The sequence below is a fragment of the Tenrec ecaudatus genome, chromosome 16 (assembly GCF_050624435.1).
Source record: "Tenrec ecaudatus isolate mTenEca1 chromosome 16, mTenEca1.hap1, whole genome shotgun sequence".
Classification (NCBI taxonomy): domain Eukaryota; kingdom Metazoa; phylum Chordata; class Mammalia; order Afrosoricida; family Tenrecidae; genus Tenrec; species Tenrec ecaudatus.
The window spans coordinates 43,512,686-43,536,067 of NC_134545.1; the positions used below are offsets into that span (position 1 = coordinate 43,512,686).

General features: G+C 40.4%; 1 pseudogene; it reads left to right on the plus strand.

Annotated features, from left to right (window-relative positions):
- The first annotated feature begins 303 nt into the window (after window positions 1-303).
- On the plus strand, window positions 304-21,641 carry LOC142428589 (dynactin subunit 6-like; annotated as a pseudogene).
- Window positions 21,642-23,382: the final 1,741 nt, after the last annotated feature.

The following is a 23,382-nucleotide window of genomic DNA, read 5'->3' on the forward strand; positions in this document are numbered from 1 at the left end:
ATTAACTGTCGGTGGTCTTGTACATACATACAATCACTGTGGAAAGTGATTTGTAAAACAGATGGAAATTGAGTTACCTTACAACCCAGCAATTTCATTACTCAGCATCTACCCAGAAAAACATAAAACAGGCCACCAGACCAGACATCTGACCTCCAATGTTCATCCCTGCACAATTCACAATCACAAAGAATTGGAAATAGCCTAAATTCTCATCAATAGATGGATGTATTAAAAAAATTTGGTGTATTCACAAAATGGAGTACTACACATCCCTTTAAAAAAAACAACAGTTTAGAGATGATGAGGCACATCATCTCATGGAAAGAGTTGGAGGATATTATGCTGAACAAAGTTAGCCCAGCACAAAAGGACAAGTACAACATGAGTCCACCGAGGTAAGTTCAAACAATAGAACGGGCATAGGGGAAAACGTACACATCACACAGTTTCTCGACTGAGGACCAGATACTCTGGCAAGAGCCAGACTAAACACAATGATGCATATGCCACCCCCAAAAAAACCATTAAAAATATGCAGATAGCAACAGTGAGGAAAGACATCTGCCCCCACCCTCCCTCATATACCTTACAGCTCACAGAGGGGTAGGGGAAGAAGAAAGATGGCAATGGGAGAACAGAACCCTTATCCACCCAAGGGGAGGGTATTGTTCATGTCTCCACAGAAACAGGAGAGTGAGTAGACCTCACTCCAGTGGGCAACCCTTGAGAGCCACATTCCTGCTCAGAGCAGCTTGTCTGCCGAGGACAGCAGGGCTGGCCTCAGCTCAAGATCCGACATCCCCTCCCTAGATAATGGTGCTACAGAGGACAACACTGAAGATACAGTTCTGGGCATGCAGCTGGCCTGACCAGCCCACATGGGAAAAACCAAGAGGGGAGTACAACAGACCAGCAATGGGGACAAAGACAGGAAGTCCCTGGGGAATCTCGATAGCAGACATTTGACTTGAGGGGCAGTGCTTAGCACCTTATCTGAACTGGTTGGGGGATATCCACAGGAGGCTTCCCTGGAAGTTAAAGGTACAATGGAAGCATTAGACTGCTCCAGTCTTGACTGCACGAAGAAAATTGGGGTCGGTCTTGCAGAAGGCGTGCTCCTCAGACACAAATGCCGAGGCTATAAGTGCTGTTGGGTAAGTGGATCCTGGGAGATGGACACTCAAAAGAAAAGAGGATTGGGCCAATGGATTTTATCAGGGCTTGATTGTGTTTAATAGAGGGTTACTCATCTACTTGGGGTCAGGCCAATAGTTAGACATGGAACTATTTGCATGGGCTCCCATTTGTTGTTGTTTTTCTCTTCTTTCTCTTGTGGTGTCTATCTATATAATATAGTCAGGATAAACAATCCCAAATAGATGGCAGTGGGATCAAAGGTTGGGGGTTGGGGGTCATGGGAGAGGAGATGGTGGGGTGAGTGAAGCAATTAGCCAATAATGACAGGGACAGGGGAATAGCAAGGGATCTAAAGTGCTGTGAGCAGGAGGTAGCCTTCTTGACCATGTTTGATCAATAGAAATGTATCCAAGAGGAATTACTGAGAGGAAAACAATGGGTAAACATGAGGGGTAGGATAAAAGAAAAAAGAAATAGAAGAAAGAACAAGAAAGCAAAAATCATATACATAGGTATAATTATAGCTATGTACATATGTAAATATATAAACATATAAAGATAGATGTATTGTGTGTGTGTGTGTGTATACATGCAGATGCACTTTGGGCCTCTACTTTAATCTTACCTCAGTAAAAGGATGGTTTGTTTCAATTATTTGGCAATGTGTGAAACCTTCCAGACACAATTGCTGAAGACCAAAAAGGGTGCATAAGCAAATGTGAAGAAAGCCGATGGTGCCCAGCTATTAAAAGATATGGCATCTGAGATCTTAGAGGCTTTTACTTAAACAAGCAGGTATCTAGCAGGGAGGCAACAAAGCCCACATGGAAGAAGCACACCAGTCTGTGTGATCATAATGTGTTAATTGGAATAGGTACCACAAGTTTAAAAACAAGCAGCCAAATTGATGTGAAGGAACTTAGGCAAAGTGGAGACCCAAAAATCATCTGTAAGATAAGTGGACATTCCCTCACAGAAGAACAGTTGCAACATATAACTATCCTCTAATTCTTTGATATTTCCTCACCCTATTTTAATGGTCTTACCTCATTAATCCTATTTGATCTGTATATGTTCATTTGTATAATCAAGATAGGTAGATGCATGAAATCCAAGACAGATAGATAAACCCTTCAGAAATAGTAATGGGAGCAATAATTCCCTGAGGGTACAGAAAGAGAGTTAGGGAAGGTGAGGAAGGGAGAACTGGTAGCAATAATGAATACATAACTCCACTTGAGGGGAACAAATAACAGAACAGCAGATGAACAGATACATTGGATGGTGTAAGAAAAAATAAAGAATGAATAGCAATAATAATAATATAATAATAAGGTTCTTGGGTGGTAGAGTGGGAAAGGGCAGGGAGGGATAACGGGGAGCTGATATCAAAGAGCTCAAGAAGAAAGAAAATGTTTTGACATTGATGGTGGCAACAATCATGCTTGATCTAACTGAAATAATAGATTTTTATAATATCTGTAAGAGCTCCCAATAAAAATGGGGGGAAACCCTATAGTGACAGCAAATAGAAGAAGGATTTCTGGGGCTGGGAGGTGCAGTGGTGGCAGTGGCAAGAGGATGAAAGGGAGCTGATGTCAAGGAGTCCAGGAAGGAAAAGATGTTTGGAAACTGATTGGGGTAGCAATTGTACAAGACTGCTTGATGTGACTGAATATGGAATGATATGACATTTGTATTAACACCCAACTTAAAATAATAATAAATGAATGTAGTACTTAAAAAAATCCTCTCCAATCCTTCTTCAGGAAGGTTAACAGAAACACCATAGGCAGTAAGCAGGTACTAGAGCAACAAGAACCTGCTATTTGATGTGCATCCCTGAAACCAGAATTTAGGGAAGCTGAAAATAGTTCATTTGGATGATTATCAATTACAGAAGACAATATTTTTCCCCAAAATCACAGAGTATTTTTCTCATTTGAAAAAATAAGCTTCTGAGGTAGGGTGGGTCACTTTTGGTGAATCAGTCCAAATTCATGCCTGTACAGAGGTCATTAGGGAGCATACTGGATGTATGGATTGTGATAAGAGTTGTAAGAGCCCCCAATAAAATGGGTTTTATAATGTATGATTGCACAAAAGTGTAACAAGTTTTATGAAATGAATAAATATTACAAGCACATGTTCTAATTTTTTTTAACGAGATAGCATGCTCTAGTCAGAACGCCCCCGGCATCAATGCTGTATCGATTGGCCGTGTGCAAGTTACTTAATCTTCATCTCAGCCTCATCCTTTGTAAACCGGCAACAAGAATAACAGCACAAATGTTAGAGGATTTTTGAGGTTGTTAAATGAGATCGTGTATGCAAACCATTGAGGGCAATGCCTAGCACATGATAAAGGATACATGGTGGTTATTGTTACTACCACATTTTTAACTACCCAAATCAAGAAAGAGAAAGCATTACAGACTGCATCTGTAATTCTTGTTATCTGTACAGAGTTCCCTTATTTGTGCCTTTGTTTACACCTAAAACAAAAACGTCTTGCTTGTAGGGAAGCAGGTGCTGGAGCCGCACGGAGCATTTTCAGTCTCCATTTCCCACTGCTTTCTCAAGCCCGGGTTGGTCTGAAGACATTCATTCTTTCATTGCATCTTCTTTGTCATTCCCAAGGGGTCAAATTAACGTAAAATGGAATCTGAGAATCAGCATTCCTGTCTCTTTGCTTTACAAGGATTTGTAATTCCCAGGCCAGAGATGTCCCTTTGAGCAGCTCTGGGGCATCTCAAACCAATAGGCAAGAAACAGCAGCCATTCATGGAACAAATAAGTGATTTGCATTTCCAAGGATGTGGGGAAACATATTAGTTATAATTAGCAAACACGCAGAGGCCCTGTGACAGCTTCACTTTACAAACCCTTGAATGTTTGACAAGAAAAGGTCATGTTTTGTAAAATCCTCAAAAGGTCATTCAATAACAAATCACATGAATGAAATCGCAAGGGTTCAGGAAGGTTAACAGAAACACCACAGGCAGTAAAGTGTGTTTTCAAGGTAAACAAGAAAAGAGGAACAGCGGACTTGCCTCAGCTCTGGAAGGAGACAAATACAAGCAATCTCTAATTTACCAAACACTATAATTTCAAGACATTTTCTCTGTACTTGGTGGTTTAACACTGAATGGTATTGCCAATGTTCAGCACATTTGGAGGATTAGCAGCCAGGGAGCATTTCAACGGTGCTTCAAAAGGTCTACACTGACCTTCGTTAGGCAAAGCTTTCTTTTACATTTTTAAATGAATAAATCCAGAGTGAATTTTTCTTATAAGTAGGTAACCCCACTCACATCCACAGCAGCACCCCAATACACACACACACACACACACACACACACACACACACACACACACACACACACACACACACACATGCACCCACCCCCAAATTTGGAAAATTTAGCCCTAGAAGTCTTTTCTTCTGGCACTTTGACCTGCTCATGACCTCTTTCTTTCCAGGTCTCTTTTCTTCTTCAACAAGAGGCAGCAGCACATCTTTCAGAGTCAGACAGAACAAAGGCTTGTTTATATAGGGTAATTTAGCTACAGGATCAGTGAGGAGCCTAGAGACGGGTGATAGATCTAATCCACAGGTCAAAAGAAAGAAAATACAATTCAGGCGAGCAGGCCAGACAGGTTTAAAGGAGAACTTGCTAGGGGAAAGGGCCGGAAGGGTTGGCTGCCTTCCAGAAAGTCCAGCGAGGGCAAGAGAAGGGAAGAAACTAGCCTGACACTGCCTCAGACTGGAGAGCACCCTGCACACACAGGGTATTGAGTTTTAAGATTAAGAATGGTGTGGGAGGAAGGTGCTAAAGTCTGAGCTGAAGCAGACTAGGAGACTCTAAACTTCCTAGAGAGAAGAGCCACCCAACAGACGCATGGGAAAGAGGCAACATCTTAAGGAAAGAGGAGGCATAGGGCTAAAAATTGGTCGACCCAGCGTCTGATTTGTTCTACCACCTAGACTTTCCTGGACCTCAGTTTCCCAGTGCATAAAATAGGCTGACACATGTTCTTACTGAATCCCACGTGTAACGTAAGGATAAAATAAAACAACTAGCGAACACTATGTGATTTTAGACCAGAAAAGGTTTAAGTTCTCACCAACCATATCCAAATACTACCCTAAGCTCTCAACTCTCACTGAGCAACCACTCTCTAAAGTCCTGTTCTGTTGAATGTGGTAACTACATGTAACTAATTACATTTGAATGAAAACGAAGTTAGATTTCACATTCTGTTCATCAGTCAAACAGGCCACATTCCAAGGGCTGGGGAGCCGCACGTGCCCCACAGCACAGCTCGAGCATGGGCCATCACCAGCAGCCCGAAAGGTTTCTCGAACAGCCTCCCTGCGATGGAGGACAGCCCTGCCAATCTTTCACCCTCTGTGGCCATCCCTCCTCACCTCAGCCGTTCACGTTTCATACATGTCATAGGACCATCTGCTAGGCACGGCTGTAATGGATAGTTTGAGCATGTACATCTCACCTTTGAAATTACCTACTGGCCATAAAGCCCCACCAGTTTGGTGACTGATCAGAATGACGGTCGGAAACAGGACACCTCACTTTGTCTTTCTTGCCAACGATTTTAGCTTATTTTCCATGAGTACAAGGTATAATTAATATCACACAGGAGCCAGCATTGTCATTTTTCAAATCATTTCCCTGGAAATGTTCTACACCTCTTAATGGCCCTGCTAATGCCGTAGCTGTCATGTTCTGGACAGCTGCACTTTTATAAGACAAACTCTGCAGCGCCAGGAGCCTCTCTGCAGACTTTTGAGCTCCGAGGCCATGAACACCAGCCAGTAATGGCTAGATGGAAATCTTTGATTAATTTTTTTAGTTCTTGGTGTTGACTGCTCCTCAAGTATCACCTTCCCAGTTTCCATCCCCAGCCCCCTCGCCCCTTCTTGCACTCCCTCTTTTGTCCCTCTCCCTACCTCCTCTTTTCTGTGTCACCTGAAAGACAGGAGATGAGAGAAATGGGCCCCAAATCACACAGATGATTGAAACCAGGACACTGTGTATAGACCTTGAAGTCTGTGCAAAGATAGAAGCATCTAGAGAGAGGTCAGGGTCCTTTATAAGAGTCACACACCGAACAACTAAGACTCCTTCGTGCGTATTTAATTTTTATTTTACAGAAACAGACATATTCCTCCCTGATAACTTAGCAAAGTGTTCAAATTTCTCTGTGTACTGGGAATCCCTGGGGGAGGACGGGGAGGGCGGGGTGAGGATGATAAGAAAGGATTATGTGATAAAGAAATAATGGCAGCAGAGGCATCAGTACCAAGAGCACAAGACAGAGCAGAGGGCTTCCTGGGCATGGAACAAGAAAAGCTGAGCAGGGGTCCACTATACAGTAGGGTGTCTCCAGGCATTTAATCAGGAAGCTAGCGTTTTGGGCTCACAGAGCTAGAGCCAAGTGCCTTTAGAAAAAAAGGCTTACGGGGGAAGTGGAGTGACCCGAGGCATTTATCAGTAGTGCTAAAGAGAGTACAGCTGAAGAGGGGCACTCCTGATGAGAACTGTATCCTGGGGGTTTCTGATCCTAAACTGTAAGTTGTTAACTCGCTCAATCAATCCCATCACCATGGGGGGGGGGCGGGGTTTGAGAAGAGGAAGGAGGGTTATGTTTGAAGCTTTTCCCGGAACGAAGTGCAAGTCAGATGAGCCCCAAAGGGCTTTGAATGTACCAGAACGCAAATTGAAAAGGCTTTAGAGCAAAAGGGGTAAATTTTCCAGAGGGCTTTGCTGCTGCTTTTTTACTGATGAAACGGCTTTTTTCTTCAATAATTGATTGATACTACTTGGGATCAAAAGGGTAAGAACAAAGTTCAGCACAGCTAGGAAAGGAGAAATGGAATAAACAATGTTTCACTGTGGCGTTTGCCATCAATGACATGAATGTGAATGAATGGTCGAATGGACCTCTGATAGGCTTTGCACAGCTTCACCCAGTTTAAAATGAACATTTTTAATAACTATCATAATAACTGAGGTATAGAGTAAGTAGAGGGAGATTGTTGTTTTGAGGGCATATAACTACATTTTCAAAGGCTGTCCCCAAAACCCATTTTGGGTGCGGCTTTCTGGGACCTCTGTACTGTCTTAAAAGAGAGCTAACAACAGGCTAGGGACACGGTTCTCTTTCTTAGGCTAAGCAGCAGTGTCGACTCATGGCGTCTTTAATGCCATGTTTATTAGTGATCCGCTGCCCGGGGAGAAACGAGCACGCACTTCCTTTCATGCTGGGTCTGCAAAATGCTGCAGAAAGTCGGACTCATCAGTGAAGCAGCAGGTCCCTTGGTTGAAACCAGCCAGGCCAGAAAAGTGACATGAACAGGATGCTGCTAAACATGCACAATTTGAAAATACACACTGTATTCTTTTCTGCATGATTTGCTGCCATTTAAAAGACAATAAACAGCAACTTTAGATTGCTAACAACGTGTCATTTAAGGTTTGCTGTTGCCCAACATCAAGAAAAATCAATGCCGGCTCTACAGGGGCAGCAAACCCCAAGAACTGAGCTCCATCTCAGGTCTGTTTGAACTCATTTCCTTTCTCCATGGTTGCCCCCTTGTACTCCCCCTCAGGCGTCCCCTCGCAGCAGGCTGACAGCTTGACACATTGACAGCTCGCACTGAATGACAACTGATTTGTACAAATTTCAAGCCTTATAAATCTACCTGTCACAACAACAACATAAAAGCGCCCAGGCCCAGCAGGTAATTCAGAAAAAGCTTCCCTTGACAGCCCTTTCTGAAAAGCCATGGCGTGCCTCCTGCCAAAAATTCCAACTATCATCCTTGTATAACTTTGAATAAAAATTCAGGGCCCATTTTCTTGCCAACAGGCTACCAATCGTCTTATTTAAAGATTAAAAAGAGTGAACAGGGGAGTGGGGGTGGGGTGGGGGACATCTACACGATTTCATTTTATACTGATATGAAAGTAGGGCCGCCCGCTATGCCAGGATTAGCCCACCATTTTTCTCTCTGGTGCTCAAAAGGAGTAAACGAGTGAGGCTTTTTACGGTACTTAATCAATATCCCAGATTGCAGGGGCTAGATCTCCCTCAATCCACTCATCCCACCTGGTACCAGGCCTGCTGCCAGCTTTCGGACTAGTGGGGGACTGAGGTCAGAGACAGGGCCTCGAAACTAATGCTTTAGGTCAAACTGTCCCAAGACTGCGCCAAAACAAAGGCCTTTCGTGTGTCCATGACCCCACCTACCTTGGCCATGTTTTTCCCTAAAATGATCAAGGGCGATCACTAATCACTATAAGCCTTATCAATAGACCTATCTCATCCAAACTAAAAGCACACCACATTATCTCATCAAAGGATCTATTATGAAATAATAACTGGAGTTGAGGATATGGAATTGATACTCAGTTTTTAAGTAGAATACTGATGGGCAATATTCTGGCAACAAAAGGATCAAGGCATGCAAAGATGATGGATAAGCGGATGGGAGGAAGATGGATGGATGGATAAAAGGAAAGAAACTATGTAAAAAGACACTTAACCAGGAAAAAAACTACTTACAAAATGTTTTTCGTTACCTGTACCACTCAACTCCTTCCAATTCTACTGAATGTGTAAAAGAATTAAAGCTTAAAATGGTTGATAAAATTTCTCTTGTATCTAATTTACTCATGTAGAATCTCAGTAGACTCACAGGTGAAAATGTAACCTGTTTTGCTTTGAAGGCTCTGTGACTCCCAGGAAGAAGAACGTCCACAAGGATGAAAGCAAAGTGATTGGTCCAACTCAGAAGTCACCGTGATGCCAAGAAAGCGTTCTAGGAGGTACCTCGGCACCTCTCTTCAGGCAGGGCACACAAGCTGGCGAAGAACAAGCTTCAGGAATGGCCATTTGGGTTTCACGTCCTGGTCTTTCCACTATGAGTCATGAAACATGAGGCAGGCTGTATCTACACTCTCTATGCTTCAGTTTCATCATCTGTAAAATAGACAAAACTGTACCTACTTCAAAGAGATATGAAGATGGAATGACTCTAAAAAGCACAACTCCAAGCAGATATTCTAGTTATTTGTGTATGTGAAAGGGTGTATACACATAGATATGTATTTGTATACACACATAAATAAAACTTTAAAGTAATAAATGCCACAGAGGAAAATATCAGTTTATATTATTATCATAGTAATAGAACTCTCATCAAGATTCCAGATTTTATTCCAATCCTATAGAGTTTCCAGTGCAGTTTTTAAAAGGGGAGGGGTAATCCCTGACAATGTTGTAAAGCCTTTGTTTAAAACGTACAGACAAGAAATCAATGTAGTGGACTGAATTGCTTTCCTACCCTGTCTCCCCTCCGCCCCCCCCCCCCCGCTACCTTATCTTCTATATATGGGGGAAAGATGAGGCTTTCTACTCTTGAAATAGTTAAAGTCTTAGAAACCAAAAGAGGCTGTTCCAGCCTGTTTGATAGAGTCACTGAGAGTCATAATGGACCTTACTGCAGTGAGTATGTGTGTAGTTTTCATATATTACTTTACCTACTTTTATCAGCTTGCCTCTTCATTAGCTCATGAAAGCATTCAGTATTCCAAAGAGCATATAATTTGTCCAATTTTACCACCATTTACTACTCCAAAATAATATGAATGAGAATTTTAACATATATATGTATATGTAATATGGATATGAATATATGAACACACATAAATATGAAACAGGGAAAGAATAGTCAGGTCCAAAATATAGTTAATGTCATCATTATCTGACTAATCTTGATACTTAGAGAATATTACTAGATCATGATTTTCTGTAAGTACCACTGTCCTTATCTGATCAACTACCAGATACAACTGTCATGAAAACTGTTCAAATTATATGAACTAATATTTTCCTGGAAGCATTCTTGTTATTAAATTCTTCAATTTGGTTAATGTAAAGATTAACATTAGTAAGTGAACGTTGGCTGTCAAAAAGGAACAGCAATCAGCAAGTCTATTGATTTGCAGTTACTTATATGACTAATAGCACATGTTTTGATTATGAAGCACTAGTGGCTATTATTAATTAAAAGTGGTTTGGATTCCATAAGCATGTTTGAATCTTAAAATATTTGTTTTAACTCTCAAAAATTAAAATCAAACAAATTTTTCATGTACTAAAATAATTAATATGTTGTAACCAAAACCCATGAAACTCCCTCCCATGGAGTCGATGCCAGTTCCTAACACCCTATAGCACAGGGTAGAACTGCACCTGTGAGCTTCTAAGACTGTGAGTTTTTATGGCAGTAAAAAGTCCTGTCTCCTGAGGAGGTAGTTTCAAACTGCTGACCTTGTGGATAGCAACTGACTTTGTGGCTATCACTACACCACCAGGGTGCCTTTCCTCAGCCAAAACAATACATATAAAATTTTGTATAATGAGATGTGAATAAATAAGCATCTATATATAATTGGTAAGGTAATGATACTTGACATTAACTAAACAAGACTTCTTTATCATCTTTCATCAACATCATAACGATGAGCATATGGAAATAGATGAGATATAAATAGAAAGGATATTGCGGCTAAAAATCATCTTCAGGCCCATACCCATTATAAAACAAAGATGTTAGATTGTTTCTATACTGACCCTTCTCTTTTCTTCTGTATTGGGCTTAACAAAATGATACGTTTATTTTTAACTCCTAACATCAGTCACCAAGATTTAGCAAACACTTTTTCACATACACGTAATCACATATGCTGGGATTCTACCCCCTCCCACTCCAATGACCCATTGCTGTTAAGCTAGGTTCTCTAAAGAAGAAAACCAGGGGTCGGGGTGAGGTGGGGCAGTAGCATCAGAGCTGATTGTGATGATGTATATACAACTCTTTTTAGAAGCAGTTTAACTATGAAATTGTGTGATATGTGATTATTGTATCAAGAAAAATACAAAAGAGAAAAAGAAACCAAACTTGATCTATGGTTACCAGGAGTGAAGGAGGAACTAAGCAAAAATGTTTCCTCCTTCATTTTAATGGTGGTGGGACAATCTGGAGAGGAAAACAATAATGGTTTTACCACACAAAGTATGTAATTATTGGCACTAAATTATACACACAGAAGTTGTTGGATTGGTGAATGTTTTGTGTATACTTTTGCTAAAATTAAACTGTTCTAAAATTGATTGTGATGAAGACTGTACACTTCTTGACATGGTTGAACTATTGAATTGTATGATGATATGTGGATGAAGTGCCAATAAAACTTAAAAAAAGAAATAAAACCAGTGACAGATATGTGTGCATGTAAAGAAAGAATTTATGTCAAAAAATTGTTCATACTGTTGTGAAAGCAGTTAAGGTCAGTCTGGTTTAAGTCCGTGGATCAGATATTCTGAGGGGGGCTGATGGGCCAGGAAGTAGGAAGACCACAGGCTGGTGGAAACGGAGGCAAATGAATCCAAGTTCAGCAAATCAGACTCCTGGCTTTTCCTAACTTGAGCAGCTACTGGGGCTGTAAAACCAATACTTGCAGAGTTTAATGTTACCAAAGTCTATAAGTAGTATGACGGGCTGCTGATAGCTTCTAGGGTTGGTGGGTTTTATGGCCACTCTATGAGCCAGACACAGGCTCTGGATGAGCAAGGAGAAGTGAGCTAGCTGCCCCACTGTCTCAACTTACATGAGTATGCTACACTCCTATTGAAAGTTCCTTCCAATTGCATCAGGACTGTGACTTGATGAAAGGGTTAGCACAACACCAAATGTTTACACTCACAGTAGATCCTATCATGGAGTTAGCAAGTCATATCATGGGGGAGGTTCCAACTGCCAAACCGAGAATCCTACCCCAGTCTAGCCAAGTTGACACAAAACCTGACTATCACACAAATCATTAAGTGAAGGACTTCGGTACTGATAAAAGCAGAATCAAGAACAGTGCTGGCCAATTACATTGCAATATGGCCCTGCTGAGAGTTTGCTTAGGAAGGAAAAAAGTAGAAACTTCAGTTGTAAAACTTATGATATCTTGCATGTACTTTATGTTCATATCTGAGTATGTGTTCTAACTACTTATTTCTTAGGAATCAAGGGGGTGAAAAAGTGTTTTCACACATGTTGGCCTTCAGTGATTACAAAGTCCTTCTCTCCTGAAAATTTCATCACTAATCTACTTCTTTCTTAATCTCATAAGTGCCAAATTTAGGGGTCCAGTATATCACCCACTTGTTAATCACCAGTTCATATAAGATGATAGATTCCAATTCAAAACATGACATTGTGATATAGTAGTAGAAATAACCAATTATATTTCTCAGGGGGAAATTACAGAAGCCTTCAATTGAAGTATTGGAAGATCTAAAGGCAAAATGTTGAATGGCACCGAAAGCATCAAAATAAGGTAGAAGGGACACACAGAGTCACTCTACCAAAAATAATTAATCAATGGTCAACTATTTGAGAAGTTAGTTTGTAGCAAAGAATCACTGGTACTTATGAAAGAGACTCATGATTCACTGAATGTATTGGAGAAAAACAGAGCTTCAGGAATTGGTGGTAAGCCAACTGAGATGCTGTAACACCTAGGTACAACACTGGACATACATACTCCTTATTCCCAGAAACTTGGAAGACCATTAAATGGCCAACCAACTAGAAGAGATTCATATTTATCCACTGCAAAGAAAAGTGCTCCCACAAAATGAAGACATTGGCAAACTGTAGCAAACTATCACAAACATAGCAAAGATCATTTTTAAATGGAGGCAGTAGAAATTCAAGCTGGAGAAGATGTTTACCTGTGTTTTATTGACTATAAAAATGCTTTCAACTGTGTGGATCATAATAAATGATGTACAACATTGTGAAGCATGAGAATTCTAGGACATTTCATTGTGTGCCTGAGGGACTGGACAAGAGCAAGAGATGAGAGTGGTACCATGTGATTTACAATGAGAAAAGATGTGTGTCAAGCTTGGGTTTTTTCACCACACTCATTCAATCAATCTATTGGGCAAATAATCTGAGAAATCAGACTACAAGGGGATAATTCCCCCCAAACGGGAAAATGCTTCACTGGGAGGAGCTTTCACAACATTTTTTTCCCATTAGGCAAACAACTTACCAAATGAGTTTGTGCACCCATTGGTGTCACTTGGGAAGGATCTCTGTTCACAGTGAATTTTTTTGTAAAAGCAGTTTCTCGTGAACCTCGTTTTTTGTGATAGTCAATGTAAGAGAACAGCACCTGGCTGTGAAATGTTGTTTCCTGCTCGGGGGGGAAATGTGAGCAGAAGCTGTTGTGATGTTGAATACAGCCTACAAGAACAGCATTAAGGGAAAGAAAATCAGGTGTACAAGTGGCTTTCTCTTTTCAAAACAGGTGAAATGTCCATTGATGGTAAACACCTTTCTGGACATCTGTCAACTTCCAGAATACCAAAAATGTCAACAAATTCCGTGCACTTGGGCTCAAAGACCAACAACAGACCTTGTAGAGATGGGGAGTTCTCTGGACTATCTTGGAGCTTGGCTCAGTGAATTTTAATGAAAATTTTGACAAGGTTCACTGCTAAATTTGTGCCTTGGGTTCTGACTGACAGGCAAAAAGAGCATCAATTGGAAACATGCCATCCTTTGAATGACCAGCTCCAAAGTGACCCAGACTTTTTTCCCAAGGTCATTACTGGTGAGGAGACCTGGTGCTATTCTTCTGACCCCAAAAGCAAACATCAATCAAGCCAGTGGAAGATGCCAGCATCACCTCACTCCCCCAGAAGCTTGTCAAGTGAAATCAAAGATCAAGATGATGCTCAATTGTTGTTGTGTTTGTTTTTTTTTTTTTTATGTGAGGGAGACAGTGCATTTGGGGTTTGTTCCACCAGGTCAGACTGTTAATCAAGTTTTCTATTTAGAGGTTCTGAAAAGATAGCTCAACAATGTGCCACCAAAAAGGCCTGATTTGTGCCAGACGGGGACTGGTTTTGCCACCACAACTACGCATCTGATCACATAGCCATCTCGGTGTGCCAGTTTTTGACAAAAACCCAGCAGGCCTCTCTTGCCCCACATGCCTGACTCACCTGGCCTCATACTGTGTGACTTCTTTTTGTTTCCTCGAATGAAGAGGGACATGAAAGGACAGTGATTTGATGATGTGGAAGAGGTAAAGAAAAAAACAAGGGAGGTGCTCTCAGCCATCCAAACATGAGTTTGAAAAATCTTTCCAAGAATGAAATCATATTTGACAAATGTATTAAGTGTAATAGAGAGTCCTCTGAAGGTGATAAGGTTGTTTTGTTAAACAAAATTAAATACATAGCTTTGAAAAAAATTCCTTTATTTTGCTACTCCTTCATATGTTAGAAGGAATTCAGATGACGCAACCTTGCTTGATGAAAGTGAAAAATTTGAAGCACTTAATAATGAGGATCAAAGACTACCATACCTCAATGTAAAGAAAACAAAAATCTTCAGATATAGCCTAATAAGTAATATCATAAAAATGGAGAAAAGATTGAAATTGTCAGGGATTTCATTTTACTTGGATCTACATTCAACACGTACAGAAGCATCATTTGAAGAAATCAAATAATGTATTGCACTATGCAAATCTGTTGCAAAAGACCTCCTTAACATGTTAAAAAGCAAAGATGTCATATTGAGCACTAAGGTGCATCTGATGCAAGAGACAACTCAAATTTTCAGTCCCCTGATATGTACTTGAAAGCTAGACAATGAAGAAAGAAGACGAAAGATGAATCAATGCAAATGAATTAGAGAGTTGGCAAAGGATCTTAAATGTACCATAGACAGCCAGGACAACTCAGTCCTTAAAGAAGTACAGCCAAAATGCTTCTCAGAAGGAAGAGTGACAAAACTCTATTTGGGTTGTTTTTGAGATTTGATCAGAATATCAACTCCACCTACAGGAAAAGCCAAATATCTGAGGTCCCAAGCTACTGTAGCAGGTACTACATACCCGGCTGAAGACCAACAAGGATCCTGCTGTGGCTTGTTTGGTGCCCCGCCCCCATCCCGCTAACCCCCAGGGAGAGGGCGTGGAAATGGGAGAGTTGGCCAGGAAGTAAACAGGAGAGGATCCACAAACCCCTGGCTTCACTTCCATGGAATCAGTAAATTTTTGCCACTTAGGACAAGCCGTGTTATTTGTAACTGTCAGAGGAGGGAGAGTCCGTAATTGTTAAGGGGAATGTAGTCTGTGCAAATTCCTCCCTGTGCAAAGTGAACAGTCAATCACTTTTATAAGGACAGCAACAACTGAAACTATCCATTCGTATACTTTCCTTTAGTCAACAATATTACCTTTAGTAATCTGGGGAATGTGCATCCATAAATTACAGAAAGTGTTATTGCATTGCTGAATAAACAGCAACATTTCCATCAGCAGCAGCAGTGGCAGCCCCACAAAGGTATAACAAACAGACTCAATCATTTTCTTGTCAAGCTTTGCCATGACTGCAGAGTTTACTGCTGGAGATAATGTTGCTTTCCTCAGCATTGTGTGCCAAACTGCAAACTGCTTATTAAAACAAAACCTCTTTTTCGGAGCAGCATGAGTTGGATAATCACTTAGTGCACTCAAGAAAAAAACAGGTTTGGTGCCCAGAGGAGGTTAGCAATCAGGCATATGTGTTAACATTTGGTTGGTAAAAACTGACTAAAAAAATAGATTATCTGATGTTGGGATGAGGGGGAAATAAGTTAACTTATTAACATTATTACCCCTAGGTTGACTTTTTCATTATTACAGGTTTTGGGGGTTTTTTTTGGGTGGGTAGAGGGGGGAAGTGCTTCAAAGCACTGAATTAGAGTGCTCCATAGAAGCTTGGGCTGTGGCAGATGGGATCACTGGAGAAAAAGATTATGTAAGGAAACCAGATAGGAAATGCAACCTTCTGGAAGTCTCTACAAGAAACTGCATTGTAAGGGCAGGAGGGAACCCTTGAAAAGTGGGTGAAGGGAGATGTTAGACAGGTCAAGACATGACAAAATAATAATTTATAAATTATCAAGGGCTCATGAGGGAGGGAGGGGAAAAATGAGGACCTGATGCCAGAGGCTTAAGTGGAGAGCAAATGTTTTGAGAATGATGAGGGCAATGAATGTACAAATGTGCTTTACACAACTGATGTCTGAATGGATTGTGATAAGAGTTGTATGAGCCCCTAATAAAATGATTAAAAAGAAAGGGAAAAAAAGTTAGTGACATAAGAAGTGCATCAACTTTAAGACCTGGGCATTGGTCACTAAATATTTCTGAAGACAGCACCTATTATTGCTATACAAAGAAGTCAGCTGATAGCACTGAAGAACCATCCTCAATTTTCCTCACTTACAATGGATTGATAGCTGAGGAGGAGCCTAGGAGGCTTGTCATTTCAGACATGAGGATCGGTAATCATTTTTCCTGACTACAAAAGAGTTACTCCATCATCTTTTTTTGTTGTTTTCTGTTTGTTTCTTTTTCCTTTGCATGTCTATTAAAGATGAATACCAAGGCAGGCAGATCCTGTCTCTCTTGCCCACTGCTTGAATGTTGCCAAAAATTAGGTGGCCCCAGATATCAACCATGGAAGAGGAAAGCCTATACTTCAGATATCTCTGTCAGAACAAGAAATAAGACTTTGAAGACTTTTTTATAACATTGAGCAGCATATCGCTGCTTAAAATGAGAATGTGTGGAAAACAAAGAAAAAAGACTAAAAAGGTGGAGTGGAAAGGCAACTTCAGTATCTACCATTAAAATGTAGACGGACCAGAAGAAAATGTAGGCCAATTGGCCAGTCCCAAGCTTGTTCTTTTTTTTGCATTGTTGTAGATTTATTTTATCCTTCTTTTTTTAAAAAAAATCATTTTATTGGAGCTCTTCCTCTTTCTTGTAAAGCTGCACAGCCAAGGGTCCTTCCAAGTTACTTCACTCCTCTTCACCATCTGAGACTGGAGTTATGCCATTCCTTCTGCCTGGAATAGTTCCTCTCACAGTACTGCTGGACTCATTATTCACACCATCAGCCACTTCCTCTGCCAAAGACCTTCCTTGACCAGGCAGCCTAACCTAGACCTTTTCTCCTCTCCATCATTTCCTTACCCAGATTTTCTTTTTCTTTTTGTCCAGATCACTGTGTCTCCCAGAGATTATTTGTTTGTGAAATTATTGGCATGTATATTATCTGTCTCCACTATAACGGAGTAAACGCCTTTATGGATAAGGTGGTGGGTGTTAGGTGACTTTGACCCAGTTCTGACTCATTACAACCAATAGACAACAGAACAAAACACCATCAAGAGTATTTTCAGTATTCTTCTCCAGCAACATAATTTAAATATATCAATTATTCTTCAGTCTTCCTTATTCAATATCCAACTTTCACATACATATGAGGTCATTGAAAATACCATGGTTTGGATCAGGCACACCTTAATTCTCAAAGTAACATCTTTCCTCTTCAACATTTTAAAGAGATCTATCATTTGATCTCTCTCTCTCTCTTTTTATTTATTTTATTTTTTAATCATTTTATTGGGGGGGTTCTTACAAATCTTATGACAATCTATCATTCAATTGTATTAAGCACACTTGTACATATGTTGCCATCAACATTCCCAAAACAATTTTTTTCTAATTGAGCCTTTGGTATCAGCTCCTCTTCCTACCAACACCCCTTGTGAACCCTTGATCAATTTTATATTATTGTTTTTATTTCATGTCTTGCACTGTCCATTGTCTCCCTTCACCCACATTTCTGTTATTCGTACCCCTGGGGGGTGGGCTACATAGCCAACCTTGTGATATGGTCCCTCTTTCTCCCCCTCCCACCATCCCCTTACCCTCATGATATTGCTAATTCTACTACTATTCCTGAGGGTTTTATCTACCCTGAATCCCATGTGTTGAGAGCTGTTATCTGTACCACTGTGAGTACTCCACTCTAGCCACATTTGTAAGGTAGACCTGGGTCATAGTAGTGGTGGGGAGGAAGCATTCAGGAACTAGAGGAATGATGTGTGTTTCGTCAGTGCTATACTGCACCCTGGTTGAATAATCCCTTCATTATAACCCCTCTGAGGGGGAATGTCCAGTTGTCTACAGATGGTTTGGGTCTCCACTCCAAATCCCTTCATTCATATTGATATAATTGTTTGTTTTGGATCTTTTGATACCTGATCTCTGATCCCAATGACACCTCATGATCACACAGGTTGGTGTGCTTCTTCCATGTGGGCTTATTTGCTTCCCAGCTAGATGGATAATTGTTTAACTTCATACCTTTAAGACCCCAGACACTATTACCTTTTGACAGCCAGGCACCATCAGCTTTCCCTCATCATTCTCAAAACATTTGCTCTCAACTTAAACCCCTGGCATCAGCTCCTCATTTCCCCCCTCCCTCCCTGCGCCCCGCCTCCCTCATGAACCCTTGATAATTTATAAATTATTATTTTGTCATATATTACACTGCTCAATGTCTCCACTCACCCACTTTTCTGTTGTCTGTTCCTCAGGGAGGAGGTTATATGTAGATCCTTGTAATCAGTGCCCCCTTTCCACCACCCTACCCTCCATCCACCCACCTGGTATTGCCACTCTCACCACTGGTCCTGAAGGGAACATCTGTCCTGAATTCGCTGTGTTTCCAGTTCCTATCTGTACCAGTGTACATCCTCTGGTCTAGCCAGATTTGTAAGGTAGAATTGGGATCATGTTGGAGTGGGGGGAATAGGGGGAAGGAGAAGCATTTAGGAACTAGAGGAAAGTTGTATGTTTTATTGTTGCTACCCTGAACCCTGACTGGCTCGTCTCCTCTCCGTGACCCTTCCCTAAAGGGATGTCCAGTTGCCTATGGATGGGTGTTAGGTCCCCACTCTGCGCTCTCCCTCATTCACAATGATATGAATTTTTGTTCTATGATGCCTGATACCTGAGCCCTTTGACACCTTGTGATCACACAGGCTGGTGTGCTTCTTCCATGTGGGCTTTTTTGCTTCTGAGCTAAAGGGTCACTTGTTTACCTTCAAGCGTTTAAGACCCCAAACGTTATGTCTTTAATAGCTGGGCACCATCAACTTTCTTCAACACCTTTATTTACGCACCCACTTTATCTTCAGCGATCATGTCAGGGAGGTGAGCACACAATGATATGTATTTTTGTTCTTTGATGCCTGTTAACTGACCCCTTCGGCACCTCATGATCACACACTGCCTGTACTTCTTCTAAGAGATTTACTTGTTCTTTTGGCAGTCCATGGCACTTTCGATATTTTTTGCCAGTAACATTTTTTCAGTCTTCCTTATTCAATGTGCAACTTTCACGTGCATATAAAGAAATTGAAAATACCATAGCTTGCGTCAGATGCACCTTAGTCCTGAAAGTAATATCCTGTCTTTTCAACACTTTAAAAAGGTCTTGTACAACAGTTGTACCCAATGCAATTTATAATTTGATCTCTTGACTCTGCTTTCATGAACACTGACTGTGGATTCAAGCAAGATAAAGTCCTTGACAACTTCAATCTAATATTTATACTAGAAAATGGAAATTAATCTTTAAAATGAAATAATAAATGCAACCTCCACTCAAAAAGTATTAGAATATTGAATACTTGGGACAGGCCTGTTTGATCTTAATATAGAAAGGAAGGAACTAGCATGGACTGGGAATGGATACAGCAGGGCTAGAGAGAAGTTTCTTTGATTTTTGGTCTTAAATTAACCAATATATTACCTGAAACACCCACAAGTCAGTACTCTTTTAGCTAAAGGACTGCAGCACCAGTTGATCCTTTTTCTTTCCTTGACCCTTCTTTCAGTTTGTAGCCCACTTAACAGATCCTTTCCCCTGCTTTTCCCCAGCCCCACCTTTTGATGTCTAACTTATACCCCTCTTCCCAGGACTACATTCTGCTCTACAATTTTCTTCACTGTCTTCCCCACAGATCTTTCTCTTTGCATCTCCGATATCCCTCAACTCACTCTTAACTTCGTTCACAGGATAACAAAGGAAGTCTTCAAATTGGTAACCTAATAAGTTGAAATCCTCAATAAATAAAAGAAAATTATCAAAGAAAGCAGTGTCTGATTTCACTAAGAAACTGTGGGCAGAAATCCCTTATCATGTCTCATTCTCCAGCATGCAGTTGCACATAAAGTAGCCTTAGGGAAAGGATATTAGGGCTTGTATAAGGCAGCCACCACATACTGCTTTCTGTAAGACTTCCTGGCTCTGATACTAGCCCTAATGAAGGACTGGTTATGAAGTTCAGGAGGGGGGCGTTGGGGGAAAATGGGGAGTTAATAACAATCAGGACAAGAAGGAAGAAAATGTTCTAGAACTGATTATAGTAATTGCACAAGTCTTTTTACCATGACCGATCTATTGAAGTGTACAATATGTGAAGTATATGTCAGTAAAACCATTAAAAAAGAGAAGCAAACAAAACAAAAACAGAATAGCTTTTAAAATTTTGGCATCTTAACAGAATATAATGTTATATAGCCACGAGACTTATGAACTATTGATACATCAACATGAATGAGTCTCACTAATATAATGTTACAACTATAAGCCAGAAACCAAAGAAGACATAGTATATGACTCTATTTAATAAAAAATGTTCATAAGTAGAACTAATCTCTGCTAATAGAGAAAAAATCCTGTTAATCAGCCAGGAGGTGGTGGAGCAGATAAAGTGATGACAGGTAAGAGTCACAGGGTGGCCTTCTGGTTCTAGGGTCTTGGCAGTATCCTATATCCTGATCTGAATGTTGTCTACACTGATGTGTTTACTTTGTGATAATCATACTGATTTGTGTATTTTTTGTACTTATGTTATACTTTAATTAAGAAGTTATTTAAGACTATTAGTCCAACTGAAGACTGGTGCCATACAATGGCAAAGAAGACAAAAGAGTGTGAAGATTGGTCCTGGAGCAGTAGTGTGTGTAGAAAGTGAAGTCCGAGGAGATGTAACCATAGGACCCCGGACAGTGATCCATCCCAAATCATGAATTATTGCAGAAGCCGGGCCCATAGTGATCAGTGAAGGGAACCTAACAGAAAAATAGGCCTTCATCATAAATGCTCACCCTGATAATATCACCCCTGATGCTGGAGATGCCGAACCCAAACCTGTGATGACTGGAAGCAATGTGCTTGAAGTTGGCTGTTATTCTCAAGCTATGAAAATAGGAGGTAATGATGTCATTGAATCAAAAGCATGTGTGGGCAGAAATGTGATATTGATGAGTGGCTGCCTCATTGGTGCCTGTTGCAGTCTGAACATCTCTGCAGTCATCTCTGAGGACACAGTGATCTCTCAGTGCACCTGCCTCCGTCAGGTGCAGATTGAGCGATCACAGCCCCAGACTCTGAGACAGCTGGATGTCCTGATGAAAATCTTGCCAAACTACTACCACTTAAGGAAGACTACAAAAAGAAGCTCAACTCTAGTTAAGAAATAGAAACATGATAACATTTTGTCTTTAACCAGTCTTATAAAGGACCATAGAGTGTATGCAGTCTTAGCTTATAGTAATACATGTAGGCTTTGTTTCGGAAAATGGAGTTAGAAAAGAAAGCAAAGTCTTTCGATTGTAACTGTCTTTTATAATTTATACAATATTCATACAAAATGCATTATTTTCTTATATACCTTCCCCTTTTCTGATGATTTATATATTTCATGTATTTTCCTCTTGTTATATAAAATATTGGCCACAAATTTTAGTTCTGTAAAACACTAACCTGTGATGAGATAGGACCTATTGGTATGTATTTATATGCTAACACTTTTCAACTGAATAAAAGTGCTGATGACAAGAAGAAGAAGAAGAATGGAAGAAGACGGAAACTACCTGAAAATACCCTCCAAAGACTCAGATGCTTGAACTGCTGCCTCAAAGACGGAGGGGCGCTTAATCCCTATATTGTCCAAATGATACTTGTTTAAGTGTATATTTGTCTTATTAGCCATTGGTTACCAACTGATGCAGTATTTTTTTAAGCATTTTATTAGGGGCTCATACAACTCTTATCACAATCCATACATATACATACATCAATTGTATAAAGCACATCTGTACAGTCTTTGCCCTAATCATTTTTTTCTCCTCTTTTCTTTTTTTACATTTTATTAGGGGCTCATACAACTCTTATCACAATCCATACATATACATACATCAGTTGTATAAAGCACATCTGCACATTCCCTGCCCCAATCATTCTCAAAGCATTTGCTCTCCACTTAAGCTGATGCAGTCTTGCAGAGACTTGCAAAATACCCCAAAAGAGACACAATATACAGTCAATTAATAGTTTTATATTTGTACACTAACCTTTTAACAACCTCATTCCAATTCCTGTACAACTCAGAGCCTACCCGACATATTCTAAGAGATCATCTTGGACAGCTTCCCATCCATTTATATTTACATCACATCTATTCCACACCCTCTGTGTGCTTCTTTTTGTTGTTAGGTGTTGTCGAGTCAGTTCCAACTCACCTCATCCCCACGTACAACAGAATGAACACTGCTCTGTCCTGTGCCGTCGCACATCTGTTCTTCTGCTGGAACCCACTGTCGAGGTGATTGCATCAATCCATCTTGTGAGGGCGTTCCCTTCTACTCTAAATGCCATGATGCCCTTCTCCAGAGACCGGTCTCTCCTGTGGTCTCTGTGTGCTAGGTGCTCAATATTCAAAACTAACTAAAGCATAGTTCCTTTCCTCAAGGTACTCCCAGTACTGTCTGGGAAACAGACAGAAAATGGATTATCATAATGTGTAAATACACAGAGACTAGCAAGAACAAATGAGAGAGACATAAAAACCAGTTTAAGAGGAAGAAAGGAATATAACTCCTGGTGGATATTGAAAGTTTGTTTATTTGTTAGCTTCATGTTTATATTTTGTATGATTTCTTTATATGAATCCCAGGATGTGTAGATCTGTAGACCATCTGTAGGGGCATAGCAGGAGAGAAGGGGGAGATGGGGAGCTAACAACAAAGAACACAGGAAGAAAATGCTCTGAAATTGATTGTGGTGCTGATTTCACAAACTTTTAATATAATTGAATGATTAAATTGTATGATATGTAAAGTATACACCCCCCCCCCAAAAAAAAGACACACACACAAATGTGCCTTAAGTGATTAATAGGAGCGGTCAGTCAGAAGAATATGGAGGCAGCTTCTACTACAG